The sequence below is a fragment of the Mastigoproctus giganteus genome, chromosome 2, assembly GCF_048544385.1.
Source record: "Mastigoproctus giganteus isolate SK-2022 chromosome 2, ASM4854438v1, whole genome shotgun sequence".
Classification (NCBI taxonomy): domain Eukaryota; kingdom Metazoa; phylum Arthropoda; class Arachnida; order Uropygi; family Thelyphonidae; genus Mastigoproctus; species Mastigoproctus giganteus.
The window spans coordinates 253,408,857-253,429,043 of NC_143576.1; the positions used below are offsets into that span (position 1 = coordinate 253,408,857).

Sequence of the window (20,187 nt, forward strand, 5' to 3'; positions counted from 1 at the left end):
CCAGCAGTACTAGAGACCCCACCCCACCTGCTCTTTTGGGACGGTGCCATAATATCAGAAAAGACCATCCCGCACAAAAAACTGGACATAAGAATGTAAGTTATGTTGATCGGTAATAATATATATTTTTTTGATTTTGAAAATTGGAGACAATTTTAAAATTCACACAAATCGGAAATTCTTTGTTCTTGGGATGATTTCAAAATAATTAGGAAGTACATGAACCTGAGAGATGAGATTAAGGAGATGTGGCATATGCAAGAAGTAAAGACCATCCAGATCATCGTGTCAACCATCGACACGATGCCAAAGGCTCTACATAGCAGCCTAGCAGCAATAGGTCACCCAGAGAACACCCACAAGGAACTCCAGAAAGTCGCAATCTTGAATACCTGTAGGATACTGAGAGAGTTCCTCGACCAACATAACACCAGAATTACAAGCACTCTGTGTATTTGGTAGCAGTACCCGTAACAGAGTGGAATCCCCCAATCAGGGAGAAATAATATAAGAGCAGCAACAACAATAATAAAAATAATAAGGGTAACCTGACACAACCATCAACCCCATGCACTTGGTAGTACCATTATCCGTCACGGAAAAAGGCCCACGAACAGAAAGAGTGAAAATAATAATAATAGTGATAAAAGTTTGTGAGTATTTCACATATTCTGATTTTTGCAATTCACTTGCCACCATTTTAGCGCCCCCTTTTGATACAAGACGCCATAGTAATTCTAATGCGGATGTTCTTTTTAGTTGAAGATAAGATGTAAGTTATGTTGATCGGTAATAATATTTTTTTTGATTTTGAAAATTGGAGACAATTTTAAAATTCACACAAATCGTAAATTCTCTGTTATTGGGATTATTTCAAAATATTACTAGCTATATTAGTCTCCCATTATCCCTTGAGTAAGTTTTTAACATGGCGCTTGCCAACATAGGTCCAGCTTGTGTTGTTTAGTTTATCATCGTTCGTTTATTTGAACTAGTTGAGGAGTTTTTCCTTTGAACTACTATATTTACGTTTCGCGAATAAGTAACTGTGCACAATGAAAAGCATGTGCCAGGGCATGCATTATTTTCATTGGGGAGTGTGATTTGTTCCTGGGACTTAAGTCATTGCCCGCACAATATAAGTTTTGCATTGTAATTCAGGGTTAAACACCGTATCTGCGTCGTTATAACTGTGGCTTATATTTGGTACGTAATATAATTTTGATTTGCTTTACTGGCGCTTAATAACATGAATAATGTAGTTTATAGAAATTGCGCTTTCTATTTCTAAAGAAGAGGAATAAAACTATTTGTCAATTTCATGCTTTCTTTACACCCATCCTGCATTCCTTAGCATTGCATATTCGAAAATGTAATTTTCTTTGACGATTTTTTTTTTTTAAATTTTGATTTTGGTGTTTAATAGCACGTGATCTGAAGTAATTTCTGTAATGAGAAATGACGTTTGTATTTAATTTATACTGAACAGGGCCGCCGGTTGACTGTGCTGCTACAAGCAAAATATTTTTTTTTTGCACCCCGTAGTGAGAGCAAAAAAAAAAAAAAAAAAGTCGATTTTGGTATGATGCAGTAATGTCTTAGCTTGCACAGCATGTTGTTATTTTGACAGTGCAATTATAGTTATGGCAGTAGTCAATTGGCAATATTATACAAATTAAGAAATGAGTGCATCAGATCAAAGCTTACTCTAATTTATTTGGTGTCACGTTGTAAAAAAAAAAAAAAAAAAAAAAAACGGCGCCCCTTTCAGTTTGGCGGCCCAGGCTTACTCTGTCTATGCTTAATTGTGGCGGCCCTAATACTGAGGTCTTTATTCTATTTTTAGCAACTGGATAAGGATAAAGGGTGTATCAATTGTTTAATAATGAAACCATTAAAAATTGACATTTTGCCATCGTATTGCTTTATCATTGTAGCAAAACAGCAGTACCACATTTTCCATAGAAGGATACAAAATTCAGCCAGTACACCTGCAGTACATTCAGATCTCATTCAAACAAAATTAAATGCTACAGTTCTTTTTTTTTTCCCTTTGAAAGTTAGCATTTTGGAATTGATAATGACTAAATGTATATAGGAATGTAGTAGTATAATTGCCTACAAAATAGAAAAGTTGTACTGTTTCTTTATAACAGCTTCATATGTTTGGAAGATTTCATTAGTATATTGTTCAATTGTTTGCATCAGAAGTAATGAAGATTGAGCACCATGGAGTCAGTGGTTACTGAAGGAATATTAATTGGAGCAGGTTTCAGGACCACTACAGGAAGATTAATGTGCATACAGTGGAATAATCAGAGATGCCTAAAAACCTATGCCAGTGGCTCGTTAACTCAGTCTTGAGTGAAAAGGCTTTGGAAGTTCAACCAGTTAGTGACAGAAATGAAGTCTAACTTCAAAAGGATAGTTGTTAGCAAATCTGCCATATAACATTGACAGTTTAGTTCTTAGAATTTTAAAGCAGTTTAGAACTCATTAAAACTACATAGCCTTGCCTTTTTTACCTATGTTTTTCCACCTTAAAGATTTGTTTTTAGGTTCTAGGATGGCATATCATATCATGCAACAATTGGAACCACAATTTCTAGAGTGTGCCCACATTCACTGGTTGACAATTGTGTTCATAGTTGCCGCTTGAATTTGGTGTGAACATAAACTTAAGTCAAGTAGGGTTAGGTGTTGAGAATTCTGTGGCCCATTGGTTACTTTTGGTCATAGTGCCACAATTTATTTGTTACTATACATGATCTTTATCATGTATTCAATGGCTTGTGACTCTGATATATGGGGGTGCTGCTGCTTAATGTTACATTAAATTGCCTTGATTATAAAACATGTAGACTGTCACGTGATTATCTTCATGGGGAAGCATGGAGGCCATGCTTTATCAAATTTCACAAAATAATCTGTCATAGAAATAATGTGTTACTTACACATCTCATAACTTCAAGTTCAATTAAGCTGTAATCCCATAATTACACTGTTGAATGTTCAGTATTAACTTAACACAGGCCAGCCAAGTGATCAGGAGCTTGAATGCAGTGGAACGCATTCTTTGATTGGACCGGGGTTCAAGCCCATGACTGCTAAATACGATTAAACATTTGTGGTGATTTATTGTGAACTCCACTGACCTGGTGGTTGTGCCAGAGTATAAACAAGAACATATAATTTACTTAATGGGAATTCGAGTGAATCTGTGAATAACAAAAAGACACCGCCATTGTGGCGACACACACTTCACGGTCAACAATCAAATTGGCACTGCTCACTCCGCAGTTCCTTTGACTCATTTTATCACCTCTTAAAAAAAAATGCGTATTGGCAACCCACCGGCCAGGCATTGATGCAACCACTGGGAGCAAAATGCGGAACTGTGTTGTGCACAGTTCGGCCTATGGTTAAACTTCAAAGTTAAACGATTTCATGTTTTTATTTGTTTATTATTGAAATGATTATTGGAAACATTTGTTTTCCCATGAACCGAAGACCTTAGGCTATGGTTGGACCTGGGTGGCCTGGGCTCTGTTTAATACTTGTATTAAATAAAGCAAATATTTTTAAATTTTTTATTTATTTTATTTTTTTTTATTATTAGAGATAGAGGATTAGGATACTATATGCGGAACCTGTTAATAAAAAATATTCACTGCGTTGCATTGTTCTTCATAAAATTTCATATAACTCCGTTGACTGTATATTTAGATTTAAAAGCTAGTGGTGCTGCAGTTCTGCAATGGGCTTTATTTGAAAACTTTGATCTGATTTGAAAACAGTTACTGTATTTCATATGTTGTCCAAATAACATGTTAAATTTAAATAATTTAGCTTTTTTTTAAACTGTTATTTTTATTAACCAGAGGTTTTTTTTTTATTATGAATTGATGTGAATTTAAATATACTGCTTTTGTTATACTTTTCCTTGTGCACAATTAATCTTAATTCTGGTTTTATGTGACCATTGTTATATTTTTATTAGAATTCTTATTCTTTGGGAATTTAATTGTTGGGAAATTAACTTCCAACAATAAAAATTCTCTCTCTCTCTCTCTCTCTCTCTCTCTCTCTCTCTCTCTCTCTCTCACACACACCCCTGTGGTTTTAATGAAGTGCAAGTAATATGTAACAGAGAAGTTAATTTCATTAAATATTACAAAATAAATTTGTAGCTATGAGTATTATTAGGTTCAAGGCTATAATAAAAAAAGGAAGGCTTTATCTGATTAAGTGGAAAGTAATAGTTATGAAATGAATGTTAACATGAGTAGAGCAATATGATGCAAGATAGCGCTCTTATATAGCATCAGCCAAAAAAAAAAAAAAAAAAACCTTTCCATTTCACCCATTTGTTCACTCCAAATGTTTGTCTAGTTCTGTCTTGAACTTAAGTTGCTGACCTCCACTACAACAGATGGAAGTTTGTTCTAACTATCAACTATCCCTGGCTAAAGGCAGAATTTCTGCACATCTATCCTACAATTGTCTTTCCTCAATTTGAATTTAAGCCCCCTCGGGTGAGTAATCTGAGCAAGAGGAAGAATCTCATTAGCATTGAGCTTGCTCAATCCATTCAAGGCCTTATGCATCTCAATTAGATCACCTTGCAGGTGCCTAGTCTCCAGAAGCTGCAATTGGAGAACTTAAGCTTTCTTGGTAACACCAACCATTTGTTCCACACACTAATCTCGTTGCCCTTCTGTGCTTGTTCCAGCAGCTCTACATTTTTCCTAAAATTAGGCCTCCAGATCTGTATATAGTACTTAAGGTGTGGTCTGACCATTGCCTTATACAAGGGGATAATCACACCCTTATCCCTGCTAGAAAAATTCCTGTATATCATTGACAAGACATCATGAGCTACTCTTGCAGCCTTTTTGCACTGCTCAGAACACTTCATATCTGACTGCACAATTGCCCCAGGTCCTTTTCATTCTTCACTACCCAGTTGATACATTATTCTGGGGTTACTGCTACCCATTTGTAGTACTTTACATTTGTCAATGTTAAACGTCAGTTGCCACCTCTCAGCCCATCTGCTCAACTTTTCCAGATCCTGTTGCAGTAGTGTACTGTCATTAAAGTCATTAACAACTGTGCCAACCTTTCTATTGTCTGAAAACTTAGACATTAACCCTGACATACCGAAAACAACAATGGCAAAACACCGAACTCTGGGGAACTCCACTAATAACATTAGTCCATGAAGAGCAGATCCATTGATAGCCACTCTGTCTTATCCCACTTAACCATCCTTTTATCCATTGTAGCAACTTGCCCTTAATGCCATACTGCTCTAATTTATACAGTAGTCTTCCATGTGCCACAGTATCAAAAGTTTTCCTAAAATCCAAGTATATGATATCAAAATTATTCTTTGCATCCAGTTCCTTTTGACCACATTATAGTATCCAACCAAATTATGAAACAAGACTTCTCCTTAACAAACCCATGCTGTGTCTGCACTATAACTGCAGTCTTGTCTAGATAATCCTGCATTGCTTCCTTAACTAATGACTCCATTTTCCCTGGACCAGAAATTAGACTAACAGGTCTGCAATTATGTCACCCTTTGTAAATTGGGGACACATTTGCACAACTTCAGTCCATGGGACCTCCCCCGAGTCAAAGGAAGCTTTCATAATTATGGCTAAGGGTTTGCTTACTTCTTTTGCTGCCTCCTTTAATATAACTGGATAGATCCCATCCACCTCAGCTGCCTTCTTTATGTTTAACTTCAACAATTTCTTCTCTACTTTGCTCTCAGTTATTACAAAATCACTTAGCTCCCTGTTAGAGTCTGATAAACTTCTGGCATTCTTGTTGTAGCATTCCCCACTGTATATTATGTCAAAATTAGTTTTGTGTATCAAATTCCTTTTTGACCACCTTGTACCTAAAGTGTTTTTTTTTTGGTGCCCACATTTTCTCTGGTTCATATTCAATGAATTACCAGCCTAAGATAATGTTTCATCATTTTTGAATGATGAAAAGTTCTTAGCACTGATTGCTTGGTTAATGTTAGGGCAGAGTAATCTAGATAAATGAATTCTTTATTATTTAACAGCTCTCATGCTGTGATTATTATTTGAGAAGAAAGAACATCTTTGTATATTATGGCATTCAGTGCACTGTTGCAGAACTGCACTCTTTCCATACCATTCGCTGAAAAACATCCAGATATTTTTCTAGTAGGAAACTTAATTTAATGCACAATCTTGTGATTGTGCTTGATGCATGCAGTTTCACTGCAGCTGTTGGCTGTTGTTGCCACTGAAATTAATTTATTTCTCCACTAAACAAAGCTTTAAGCTTGCCATTTATATACTCTTTTTTTTCACTCTTCAGACCAATGCTGCTGCTGCTGTTTAGCTCATTTAATGCATGCTTGCCTCTGCTGTTTGAGTATTGGTTTTTTAATTGGATGGCATGATTTCAGACCCATTTCCTTCATCCTTTTCCATACAGGTCTACCATTTGTTTCTATTCATTATTTCTTTCTGTTGTTTGATAAGACTTTTAGAACAAATAAATCTGTCTTGAATGTAGATATCAGCCATTGGAGTTCACATACCTTCAGTTTGAGCTTCTCCTAGTTCTTGTATTTTTTAATTAATGCACAACTGTTGTTTTGTTTACACCAACAATTCATCAGTTTCAGTGTTCATTTTTTCCACTTTAGTAGCCTTTTTAGGGGTAATTTGCCCCTCTTCAGCACTTTTAAATAGCTAAGTTGCCTGTAACAGTAGAATTATAGGATTGTTCTTGGAAATGGCTACTCCCTGCAGTGGCTCAGAACACACTGCCTTCTGTTGCATACAAGTTTACCTCGCATTACCATTTGTGCAGAGGATTAAGTTGTGGAATGGGATTGATGCACAAGAATTGCCCCTACTCATTCTTTATTGTTTGAAGAACCTTTTATAATTATAATTGGTTAGCCTAAGACAGATTGTAGGTAGTTAGTAGCTTGCAAAATAGATGGGAAAAATTTTGCTTTCAGCCAGAGAGATTGATTTGGAGTAAACTTACATCTGATGTGGAAAATTGATAGATTGAATAAATTTAAGGAAGAATTAAATTCTTGCTCAGATTAAGAACTTGAGGGGGCATAGAGTCAAATTGAGGAAAGACAGTTGTAGAATAGATGTGCACAAATTCGCCATTAGCCAGCAGGTAGTTGATTGGTGGAACAGACTTCCATCTTTTGTTGAGGAAGTTGATAGCCTAAATAAATTTAAGACTGAGCTGGACAGGCATTTGGAACGAATGGAGGGGTGAAATGGGAGAGTTTTTTTTTTTTTTTTTTTTTTTTGGTTGATGCTGCATAAGCTGTACTTGCTAATTGGGAGTCTAAAACTCTGATGGAACTGATATTCAGGTGAAACTCTAGTCAACTGGACCCAATTTCGGCGAAGTCTGGACGGTCTGTGACAACCAAATCCTCTGCTTGAAAACCTTCACGATGGTGGGACTGTTAGTAATTTTGGGTATAACCTCCATGCGCAAGTACATGGTGGGTGACCACCCAGTTGTGAACCAATGTAAGCAGGGATCGAGGTGTGGTGCACACACCACATGGAGTAATGCCACCCCTCTATGTTACGAGGCAGTACCACCACTGCTTATTGGAGGCTTGAAGTGGTGGAATCCACGTTTAGTCTCTAGAGCTAAGTTCTGGTCCACCTTTCTCCATCTCTTCCATCATGCAGTATGATTGATGACATGTTCATCATAACATGGTGGCGAGATCCAGTATTCTTTACATTTCGAGGGTACAGCTCTAAAACGGTGTTTACAGGACGTCCGTTAGTACACCGGACCGAACCTATTGGTGACTCTCTAGGAAGCTTCCGGATCAGCTAGTGTATAATCTTGCTACCTCTACTCTGCCATATAGTGACTGGAGGGAGTCCGAGTAGTGTATATGCGGGGAGCATTGTCGAGGCCACGTTATGTCAAGGATCTGGGTATATTCTTACCATGTGGACGCCATATCCAAAAATTTCATTACTTCATACAGCATGTCCCACCCACTTTTTCTTACTATTGAATACATCATGAATTGTCAAACTAATAGAGCAAGCTTATCTACGAAAAGAACTAAACCTCCCAAACACTTCCTAATTCGTTTCACAAATATACATGGTCTCAATTCTAATCTCAGCGATGTCCATTTCCACTTGCAGTCTGCCAAACCCCATGTACTTTTTCTGACAGAATCTCAGTTATCGGTTGATTCAAATACTGCTCATCTCAGTTGCCCAAATTATTAGCTGTATGAATCCTTTCGCCTCAAAGGTGGTACTTGTGCATATGTCCGTTCTGATATTCCCTGTCAGAGACTTGGCAATTTGGAATCTCCTCTCTTTGATCTTCTCTGGCTTAAAATTTCTCTACCTCATTGTATCAAATTCATCTGTTGTCTCTACTGTTCTGCCAACTCTACTAATCACTTGGAGCTCTTTGATGTCCTCTCTTTGCAACTTGACTTTCTCCAGTACAATTTTCCTTGGTGATTTTAATGTTCACTCCAGCTGGCTTCCGTTTTCTATTCACACCGACCCAGCTGGTCGAGTTGCTGAGGCTTTTGCAATTACTAATGACCTTGCACAGATTGTTCATTTACCTACAAGAATACCGGACAATCCTAATCATACTGCCAACACTCTTGATCTTTTTCTCACAAGCAACCCTTCTAAGTATGCGGTCAAAGTGAGAGGTCCTTTAGCTACTTCAGATCACAACTTGGTGATTGTCTCTTCTCCAATGGAGCCTTTAAGAGTGCAAAATGGGATGACCTGTGAGACTTCTTTTCTTCTTTTACCTTGGTCGGATTACTGTTTCAAAACTTCTGATGTCAACGTTTGCTCATATCGTGTCAGTGAAATTATTCTTGCAGGAATGGAATCCTTTATCCCACACCCCACTTTAAAATCTTGTCCTTTATCTAAACCTTGGTTTTCCAATAAATGTGCTAAGGCTGTTTAAGAGAAGAATGTTGCATATCGTAATTGGCTTGTTTCTAATTCTTCAGTTTCATTTTCTGCCTATACCAAAGCTCATTGTTTGTTTGTTTGTTTGTTATTTGGTTTTTAGGAGCATTAGCAACTAAGCCCATATAGCTCCGGGGATATGCGGTCGTCATTCCCTGACCTTTCCACATCCTTCGTATTTGGTGGTCAGAGGCTCGAACCCTGGTCTAATCAAGAAACGTGGGCTATGCACTGCTCCTGCTCACCTGGCTACGGAGGTGCCACCAAAGCTCGGAACAAATGTAAAGCAGTTATTAATTAGTCCAAACTGGTGTTTGAACAGTTTAAGAGTAGAAAACTTGCTTATTGCCCTAATGGTACCTGAGCATTCTGGTCTCTTGCCAAAGCTATTGGCTGCAACTTTTGCCCATCTCTGCTCCCACCTCTGTCCAAACCAGATGGTTCTGTTGTCACTTCAGCCAAGGATAAAGCTGACCTACTAGCATACCATTTTTCTTCCAACTCATGTATTAATGATCTTGGTAAAACACCTCCCTCCATTCCCAACAAAGGTTGTGGGTCCGATTCCCGCATCGGGCTTGTATCAAAGTACTGCAAAAACCTTGGGAGGTGCATTATGGCCACAGAAGATTATGCACTAACAAAAAAAAAAAAAAAAAATTTCCAACAAGGTCCATTCAATGCCTACTGTGGTCTTCCGTCAAAAGGATGTCAGAAGGATTTTGACGAATCTTGATGCTAAGAAAACTCCAGTTCCCAATGGTATTTCTCCACTTGTTCTCAAAACCTGTGCTGCTGAACTTACTCCTATTCTTTGCCGCCTTTTTTCACTTTCTTATTCCAAAGGTGTTTTTCCTTCTGCTTGGAAATTTGCTCATATCCAGCCAGTTCCTAAAAAGAGAGACAAATCCCTCCCATCCAATTATTGTGTTCGGTGAAACACAAGTAGTTGCTCTTGACTTATCAAAGACTTTCGATCGTGTTTATCCTAATGGCCTTCTAAACAAGCTTCCATCTTATGGTTTACCAACTGTTTTTTGTAATTAGTTGTCCACTTTTCGCTCTGATTGCTCACTGAGGGTGATGGTAGATGGCTCTTTTCTCTACTAATGCTGGTGTCCCCCAAGGTTCAGTTCTTTCCCCCACTCTGTATATTTAATGACCTTCCATTGACTGGAAATCCTATCCATAGTTTTGCCGATGATAGCACATTGCATTCCACCTTCCATTTTGAGAAACCTTGCCCTGCTCAATCAGCTTCAACTCCTCGAATATCTGCTACCAATTCCTTAAATGCCGATCTCTAGGTAATTCTCCAGTGCGGCAAAGAAAACTTAGTCGATTTCAATCCTTCTAAAACTCAGTCTTGTCTTATATCTTACAAAAAGATTCTTCTGCTCCTATGCTTATCTTTGGTGACACTCCGATTTCTAGGAAAAATGATGTATCTGTTTTGGGGATTACCCTGACTTCTAATCTCTCTTGGAATAAGCACATTACAAATATTGCTTCCTCTGCATCTAAAAAACTTGGTTTTCGCTCTCGGTGTTACTTTTCTTCCAAACAGCTGCTCACTCTGTATAAATCGCAAATCTGCTCTGCCATGGAATATTGTTCCCACATCTGGGGTGGTGCCCCCAAAACCTCTCTCAGGCATCTAGATTCCATTCAGAATAGGGCAGTTAGGTTAATTAATGATTCATCTCTAACAGAGTCTCTCCACTCGCTGTCTCATAGACGTACTGTGTCTGCTGCATGCCTCTTCTACAGATACTTCCATGGGCACTGTTCTGAATTGGCTTCTATAATTCCGGCTCTCTCTTTCAAAACAGTCTGAAGACGTTCAGCCACCAGCAAACATCCATTTACTGTCCAACTTCAAACTCACAGAACCAACTTTTCATCTTCCTCGTTTATTCAATCAACTGCCGTTTTCTGGAACAACCTTCCTTTATATGTATTTCCTGAAAATTACAGTCTGCAGAAGTTAGAGTCCAATGTCAACAAATATCTTCTTTCGTCTTCTCAACCTCCAACCCAAGCACGGTACTAAGTACTATAGGTTTTAATACCTGTCGTTTGGGGTTTACATAAAAAAATAAAAAAATAAAAAAAAATAAGCTTGCTTTCTTGCACCATATACCTCTAATAATGCTAAAGAAATTTTTGTCAAAACTAAAGTTTAGATAGAAATTATTAGAAGGGATGGACAGATGAGATGAATAGTTTTTTTTGTTTTGTTGATGCCGTTTAAAAGATGGCTTCCTATCATCATTTGCTACTACTTTTATACTAATACCTTATCAAAAGCTAATTTAATTTCACCCAGTAACCTTGAAACTTCAAACCATTCATTGAGAATAATTGTATATTTAATTCTCACAAGATCCATTTTCTAGCCTTCTTTTGGCCAGGTGAAAGTGCCAAACACCTTGGTGAACATATCAGTACTATATATGTTGCTCAGAAATCTTTCCTATATAATTTTAATTAAATCAGGTGGTAGATGACTTTCATCAACCGGTGAAATACCACCACTTTGTTTATTGGAAGCTTGAAGTGGTGAAACCCATGTTTAGTCTCTAGAGCAAAGTTTCCGGCATCCCCCTCCCCCCATACTTCTCCTTCAACCCATGCACGGTACTATGTACTATAGGTTTTGATACCTTTCGTGTTTGGGGTTTTCATAAAAAAAAAAAAATTAATTTTTGTGTTGAATTTGGAAAGATTCTTCAATGAAGCAAGTGTGTTCACGGTATCATCATAATCTTTTGAAACTTAAAAGCCAATGCTGCAAAACACTCTGTTTGTGACACTTCATTTAAAGTAGCTTTGAAATAAAAGAAAATTCTGTTTTTGAGTGTTGAAGTAATCCAAAAGAAAATGTATCATGTGAAAAAACTGCTTTCTTATGTTAATGAATTGATAGACTATATTATTATTGTTTTGTAGATTAAGTAATTTATTAACGAAATGATACAGTTTAAAGGAATCAGACCTCCACTGCCAAAAGAAAGGCTTAAGTTTTGCAAATTACAATGTCTGGAGACTAGGCACCAGTGAGGTGATCTGATAGAGGTGTATAAAGCCTTGAATGGTTTGATCATGCTCAATGCTGATGGGATTCTTCCTCTTGCTCAGAATAATCACCTGAGAGAGCATAAATTCAAATTGAGGAAAGACAGATGTAGGATAGACATGAGGAAATTTGCCTTTAGCCAGTGGGTGGTTGGTTGGTGGAACAGACTTCCATCCCTTGTCGTGGAGGTTGTTAGCCTAAATAAGTTTAAGGCTCAGCTGGACAGGTATTTCGAACGAACAGAGGGGTGAAGTGGAAGTGGTTATTATTTATTTATTTATTTTTCTGGCTTATGCTGCATAAGCTTGCTTTTGTGCATCAAATGCCTCTGCTAATGCTAATTAACTCCTTTAAATTGTATCATTTCAGTAATAAAGTACTTAATCTACTACGTGATATAATCTACTACGTGTGTCAATTCATTCTCATAATAATGAACAATCACGTAGGCACCCCTCTTCCAATTAATTAAACCTACTTTCTTTCATTTTTTTCAAAAGCCTTTTAGTAACTGTAGTAATATCTGCAAAGAAAAGCAGCAAAGGCTTCTTTACTTATGTAAACACTAGAAGTAGGAAAATGAATTGCATTGGTTCCCTAGATATGAATGGTTGAACTGTTGATGTTGTTCAGTTTGCTGAAAAAAGTGACTAGGTGTTTTTGCATCTACATTCACACAGGAGCCATTTTTTTATGGGTGGGGGATACCAGAAGTTTAGGTAATTCTAACAGGATTTTGTGATAACAGAGGAAAGTGGAAGAGAAACTGTTTAAGCTAATTTAAAAAAAAAACAAAAAAAAAAAAAAACAGATGCATCTTGGGTGGGTGATATCTATACATTTATATTAAGGAATGCAGCAAAACAGGCAAGCCATAATTATTAGTATTTTTGGATTCAGTTTAGGTCCCTATAGACCGGAGATGTGCAAAGGTATCAACAGTTCACTAAGGGATATCAAAGGGTGACATAAGTAATTGCAGGCCTGTTAAGTTGATTTCTATTGCAGGAAACTTTGAATTTTTAATTAATTTAATTTTCAATTTATTTTTTACCGTAATCATTTTGCATTAATCTTTTATTCATTTTAATTTATTGAGAGTAGTATCATACGGAAGTGTTCTACATATCATATTGAGGTAAACTGCTATTCTACAAATATTGAAATCAACGTAGAACATTGATTGAGAAATGTAGAAAGTATTGAGCACCACAGCTCTGTTATATACTATCAAATTGCAGGGAACATAATGGAGTCACTGGTTACAGGTATAATGCAGGACAATCTGGACAGGAATATGGTTATACTGTAGTTGCATGGGTTTGTTAAGGGACAAACTTGTGTGATGAATATGATTGAATGTTATGATGCAGTAACAAAGGAGCTGAATGCAAAATAAAAATTTGGCATCATATTGTATAATTAGATTTCAGAAACATTTTTGATACTTTTCCACATAAAAGATTGCTGTACAAACTTAAAGCAGTGTGACAATGGGGGAAAGTTATATGGATAAAGGGATGGTTGAGTGAGAGAAGACAGTGGTTATCAGTGAACACTTCTCTTCTAGAACTTCAAGGTTTAGGCCTAAATGGATGTCAGATGAACTGATGAGGCATATGGCAGAGAAGAAACATGCATGGGATACATACAAATTAACACATGACACAGAAGCCTATGATAGATACAAGTTGATCTGTAACCAAGTGACAAAGGAGGTTAGGCAGGCGAAGGCAGATTACGAGAAATCTTTGGCAAGGGATGCAAAGAAAAACAGCAAAGAGTTCTTTACTTATGTAAACTCTAGAAGGAAGGGGATGAATCAGATTGGTCCACTTGATATCGATGGGTCAACTGTTGATGATCCTGCTCAGGTAGCTAACAAACTAAATGAATATTTTGCATCGACATTCACACATGAGGAGTTATTTAGCAAGAGGAAAGCCAGAGGTGTATTCAACTCTAGCAGTAAGCTAGAGAATCTTGTAATAACTGAGAGTAAAGTGGAGGAGAAATTGTTGAAGATAAACACAAGAAAGGCACCCGGGGTGGATGGGATCTATCCAGTTATATTAAAGGAGGCAGCAGAGGAAGTAAGCAAACCCTTAGCCATAATTATGAGAGCTTCCTTGGACTCAGGGGAGGTACCCACAGACTGGAGATGTGCAAATGTGACCCCAATTCACAAAGGAGGATCAAAGGCTGACACAAGTAATTATAGACCTGTGAGTTTAACTTCTGTTCCAGGAAAATTAATGGAGGCACTAGTTAAAGAAGCACTGCAGGATCATTTAGACAAGACTTCAGTTATACCTCGGACACAGCGTGGTTTTGTTAAGGGGAAGTCTTGCCTGACCAATTTGATTGGATACTATGATGCAGTCACAAAGGAACTGGATGCAGGGAATAACTTTGATATTATATACTTGGATCTTAGAAAGGCTTTTGATACTGTTGCACATGGAAGACTGCTGCACAAATTGGAGCAGTGTGACATTTTAGGCAAATTGCTGCTCTGGATAAAGGGGTGGTTGAGGGGGAGAAGACAGAGTGGTAATCAATGGACACTGCTCATCGTGGACTAATGTTATTAGTGGAGTCCCTCAGGGCTCAGTGTTGGGTCCATTATTGTTTTCTGTATTTATAAATGATATTGATGATGGTATATCAAGCTTAATGTCCAAGTTTGCAGATGATACAAAGGTTGGCAGGGTTGTCAAGGACACTACTGACACTATGCTGCTGCAACAGGATCTGGAAAGGTTGAGCAGATGGGCTGAGAGGTGGCAAATGAAGTTTAACATTGACAAATGTAAAGTACTACACATGGGAAACAGCAACCCCAGAGCAACGTATCAACTCTGTGGTACTACACTGACAGTGGTAGAGAATGAAAGGGACCTGGGGCTGGTTGTGCAGGCAGATATGAAGTTCTCTGAGCAGTGCAGACGGGCTGCAAGCGTAGCTCATGGTGTATTGTCAATGATATATAGGAATTTTTCTAGCAGGGATAAGGAGGTGATTATTCCCTTGTATAAGGCAATGGTCAGGCCACACCTAGAATACTGTATACAGGTCTGGAGGCCTCATTTCAAGAAGGATGTAGAGCTGCTGGAACGAGTACAGAGAAGGGCAACAAGATTAGTGAATGGAACAAAGGGGTTCTCTTACGAAGAAAGGCTTAAGTTTTGCAAATTACAGTGTCTGGAGACTAGGCACCAGCGAGGTGATCTGATAGAGGTGTATAACGCCTTGAATGGTTTGAGCATGCTCAATGCTGATGGGATTCTTCCTCTCGCTCAGAATAATCACCTGAGAGGGCATAAATTCAAATTGAGGAAAGACAGATGTAGGATAGACGTGCAGAAATTTGCCTTTAGCCAGCGGGTGGTTGGTTGGTGGAACAGACCTCCATCCCTAGTCGTGGAAGTTGATAGCCTAAATAAGTTTAAGGCTCAGCTGGACAGGTATTTTGAAAGAACAGAGGGGTGAAGTGGAAGTGGTTTTTTTTTTTTTTTTTTTTTGGCTGATGCTGCATAAGCTTGCTTTCTTGCATCAAATGCCTCTGCTAATGTTTTTAATAGTATCTCTGAGGGGTCAGTTGCAGGGCATATTGTTTTCTGTATTTATAAATGATATTGATGAAAACATGTCAGGCTTAATGTCTAAATTTTCAGATGATACAAAGGTTGGCAGTCCCTTTCATTGATAAATGTAAGTTATGCACATGGGTAAAATAGTCCTAGAGTAACATAGTGTGTGATATCACACTCAGGCTTGTAAAGAATGAAAAAGACCTAGGAGTAATTGTGCAGTCAGATATGATGTTCTCTGAACAGTGCAGACAGGCTGCCAGGTCAATGATATAGAGGAATTTTGTCAATGATATAGAGGAATTTTGTTAGCAGGAATAAGCAGGTGATTATCTTGTTGTTTAAGGCAATAGTTAGGCCAAATCTTCCATACTGCATACATGTCTGGAAGCCTCATTTTAGGAAGGAAGTGGATCTGTTGGAACAGGTAGAGAAGAGTAATAAGATTGGCGAGGGGAGAAAAAGGGTGCTATCACTATGAAAGGCTTTGGTCCTGCGAATTGCAGCATCCCGAGACAAAGGTACCTGTGAACAGATTTGATTGAGGTGTGTAAGGCTTTGAATTTTGGATTGAGTAAACTGTTGTTGGAATCCTTCCTCAGACTACACATGAGGGAGTATAAATTCACATTGAGGAAGAGTGGTTACAGGATGGATGTGTGAAGTTTGCCTTCAGCCAGTGGGTAGTTGATTGTTTGAAGAAGCTTCTGTTTGATGTTGTAGAATTGGGTACTTTGAATAAATTCATGGAAGAACTTGACAAACTGAGGGGATGGTCAGGTGATATTGGAAGTTTATAACCTCTACTAATCATACTTACGGACTTCATTACAGCCTGCAGATTTGTAACCAGGGTAGGGCACTTGCCCCAGCCACATCAAAACTATAGGTACAAAAATGTGCAATTTAAAAATATGCCATTTATACTATTACTTTTTTAACTTTGAAAGATTGAAGAAATTAGCACATTTTGCAATGCAGTACTTTATTATTTATTCATTGTTAACTTGTTTATTTTTAGAAGGGTACTAGGGTGTGTAAAATTTATTTTGTTCCAGGCACAAGAATATCTAGTTATGGCTTTGAGTACCTATTCTAACCAGTTGGTGCCAGAAGAAAGCCACTGAGAGACTAATTTTTCCAGCACATCTATGTATTTTAGGGTATTTCAACACATGCACACACTTTTATTCATTTTCTTTGAATATTAATCCATTCAAAGGCCCTAATGAGTAATGGAATAATGTTCATATGAATGAATAAAAGTACATTTTTGATAAATGTTCATTAAATTCATTCAACAAAACAGCATATAATCATTAAATTTCATTCAACAGAACAGCATCTAATGTGGCCAGTTGCATGATAGTGTGCTAGAACAGGCCTAATCATTTGCATTGTTTGGGCTGCAATAAACAAGTAAGAATAAAAACATAAAATATAATTTAATGTAATAATAAAGAATAATTTTACAATATATATATTAATAATGGTATAATATATTAAAAATCAAAGGTGATCAGGTATATATATGCTTGTGTGTGTATGTATTATATATGTTTTTGTATTATTAGTATTAGTAGTGGCAAATGATGAAAGAAAGCAAGCTTGATACTGGGGGAAAAAACTTTTCATATCACCTGTTCATTCTTTCAAACAGTTTGACTAGTTCTTCCTTGAATTTATTCAGTACCCACTTCCACAACATCAGATGGAAGCCTGTTCCAACAATTAGCTACCTGCTGTATGTAGTCTGAAGAAGAGAAAAGATGCCATCAGCATTGAGCTCACTCAAAGCCTTAAACAGCTTGATTACATCTCCTTGCAGTTGTCTAGTTTCCAAAAGCTGCAATTTACAGAACTGAAACTCTTTTGATAAGAGCACCCTTTCATTCCTCTTGCCAATCTCTTGCTCTTCTCTACACCCATTCCAACAGACCCACATCCTACCCAAAGTGAGGCTTCCAGGTCTGTACTAAAGATGTGGCATAATCATTGCCTTATGCAATGGAGTAATTGCCACCTTATCCCTGTTGGCAAAATTCCTGAATATCATTTGAAAAAAACCTCATGAGCTGTCCTAGCAGCCTGTTTTGTATTGCTCAGAGAATTTCTTTATTCTCCACTACTTTTTTATTCTCCACTACCCAGTCCACACAGTTGGTATGTTATTCTAAGATTACTTTTACCTATATTTTGTACATTGCATTTGTCAATATTAAGCTTTAATTGTAATTTCTCAACCCATCTGTTATATTTTTCTAGATTTTGTTGGGGCAGTATGTCCTAATTACTCTCATTAGCCACCCTGCCAAACTGACTTTTTACCATCTGCTGCAAACTAAGACAGAGGGAGTAATACTCTTGATCTGATTATCAGCTGTGATTATTCATGCATTAAGAATTTGCAGATAAAGGAACCACTGGGTGACAGAGATCACAATGTACTGATGTGGAAATTACTTACAGCTGTAACTACCATCAAGGCTAAAGGGGAAGGGCTTTTGCTTTCATAAAGGTGACTACAGGGGTCTCAGACAGTTTTTAAATTCTGTACAGTGGGATCAATTGATGTTACCAACGTTGAATTCTAAATGAGAAGCCTTCAGGGACTTAATTTTGGAGGCTGAATGAAGCATAAAGGATTCCATTCCTACAAGAATAATTTCACTGACACGATCTGAGCAAACGTTGACATCAGAAGTTTGAAACAGTAATCTGACCAAGGAAAAGAAGAAAAGAAATCTTGCAGGTCATCCCATTTTGCATTCTTGTAATATCAAACAATGTTGAGGTTGGGAATAGCCATGAGATAAAGGCTCCATTGGAGAAGAGAATCACCAAGTTGGGGGCACAAAAGGATATTTTTCCTGATAAAGATTAAAATTCAGTAAATTGTAGGCTCTTGCAACTAGGTATCTGAGTTTGATCCAACTGAAGCGTATAATGCTTTAAAAGGGCTAAGTAAACTGAATACACATTTATGCTTTCTGGGGTGAAGCACTCAAGCATTGGAAAAGGATGACTGTATAATAATGTGCAAAAATGTTCATTTAGATGAACAGTAATCATATGTTGGTGATTATTGTTCATCTAAAACCACCACCATAACTCCTAGTGTTGTGGTGGTGGTTTGCTACTTAGTGCATTAATCTTGTATTGTTGGACATGCTTTGCAATGAGTTCTACCCTAAATAAGAGGCACTACTCCAGTGGAAAAGTATATTGCTTTTTATTTGAAGTGTATGTCACTGCACAGATCCAAGTTCTTTTTGGGTTATCAGTGGGCAGGTAGGCATCGAAGACCTCAACAATCCTGTGACAAGGTATATTTGCAATACGTGGGATGGTGCAGTAAGTGAAGTAGACAAAGTTAAGTCTAGGACAAAAGCCTCAAGCTATGAAAGGTATAAAAATTCATTGTACTTGGCAGGCAGAGCCTCCCACTTTCTGTATATAGAAAGCTATAAGCAAACTAGGGTTGCTACTTAGTGCATCAATCTTATTGTGGATGCACTTTGCCACTACTTTGCCTTTGGACTGCACTGTTCTAAAAAGTGAATATCTGTTCACTGGGATGTTAGGTCTTCATAGTGTATGCCAGTCCACTTCAAAAAAATTCAAGTCTCTGCTGTAACATACTTTAAATAAAAAGCAATATACTTCTACACTGGAGCAGTGGCTTTTATATAAAGTAGTGCAATTAGGGATAGAATTTTTCTCAGCCTGGTCTGTGCTTGTTAACAGGAGAGACTGCTTCTACAGGGATGGGATACACTTAAATATAAAGGGTGCAAGAATATTTGCTGATGCTGTTGAGGCAGTGTTAGGTGGGTCGGAAAACTGCTAGCTTGGGGGGGGGATACATGGACTAATAGATTAACAGTAGACACTGGCAGAGGTGAAAGTAATTCTTGCACTGCTTCTATTGGAATGAGCAGCAGCCTGGAAAGCAAGATGCAGTGGATTTTAGAGACTGCTGGGGGTCATTGCAGTACAAGTTAACACATGGGCTGGGTTAGGATAGCTAAGAATAGGAACAGGTGCATGTATACTTGTGTGTACACCAATGCTAGGAGTTTGGTAAATAAATTTGATGAATTTGAGGTGTTGGTCGAAACATCAAAGGCAGATATTGTCGGGATATCAGAGACATGGTGTCACATGTCTCTGATAATTCTTGCAGTAATTCTTGCACTGCTTCTATTGGAATGAGCAGCAGCCTGGAAAGCAAGATGCAGTGGATTTTAGGAATGTAGAAATGGAATTTGGGGAGTGCAGTGTGCATAGGAAAGGAGGAAAGATTATGCTATTAGTTAAGGAACACATAAAATCCAAGGACGTACAGCCAGTCAACATGGCTGGACAGTGCAGTGTCGAGTCAGTTTGGTGTGACATAAGCACTGGGAAACCAAAATTGAGAGTAGGAGTGTGTTATAGGCCTTAAAGGCCCTTTGCCTTTAGTCAGCAGGTTGTTGATTGCTGGAACAAATTTCCATCT

At 37.8% G+C, this 20,187-nt stretch overlaps 1 protein-coding gene across 6 annotated transcripts in view; it reads left to right on the forward strand.

Annotated features, from left to right (window-relative positions):
• Positions 1-717: 717 nt before the first annotated feature.
• The window catches only part of HUWE1 (HECT, UBA and WWE domain containing E3 ubiquitin protein ligase 1), a 1,105,343-nt gene continuing 1,085,873 nt past the window's right edge, over positions 718-20,187 (forward strand). For 5 of the 6 annotated variants that reach the window (XM_090389849.1, XM_090389845.1, XM_090389850.1 and 2 more), the window contains exon 1: positions 718-772. The gene's annotated coding sequence lies outside the window, so the exon portion shown is untranslated. Of the gene's footprint in view, positions 773-984; positions 1,207-20,187 lie in introns of those variants that run through there. The other variant, XM_090389846.1, reaches the window with a different exon arrangement.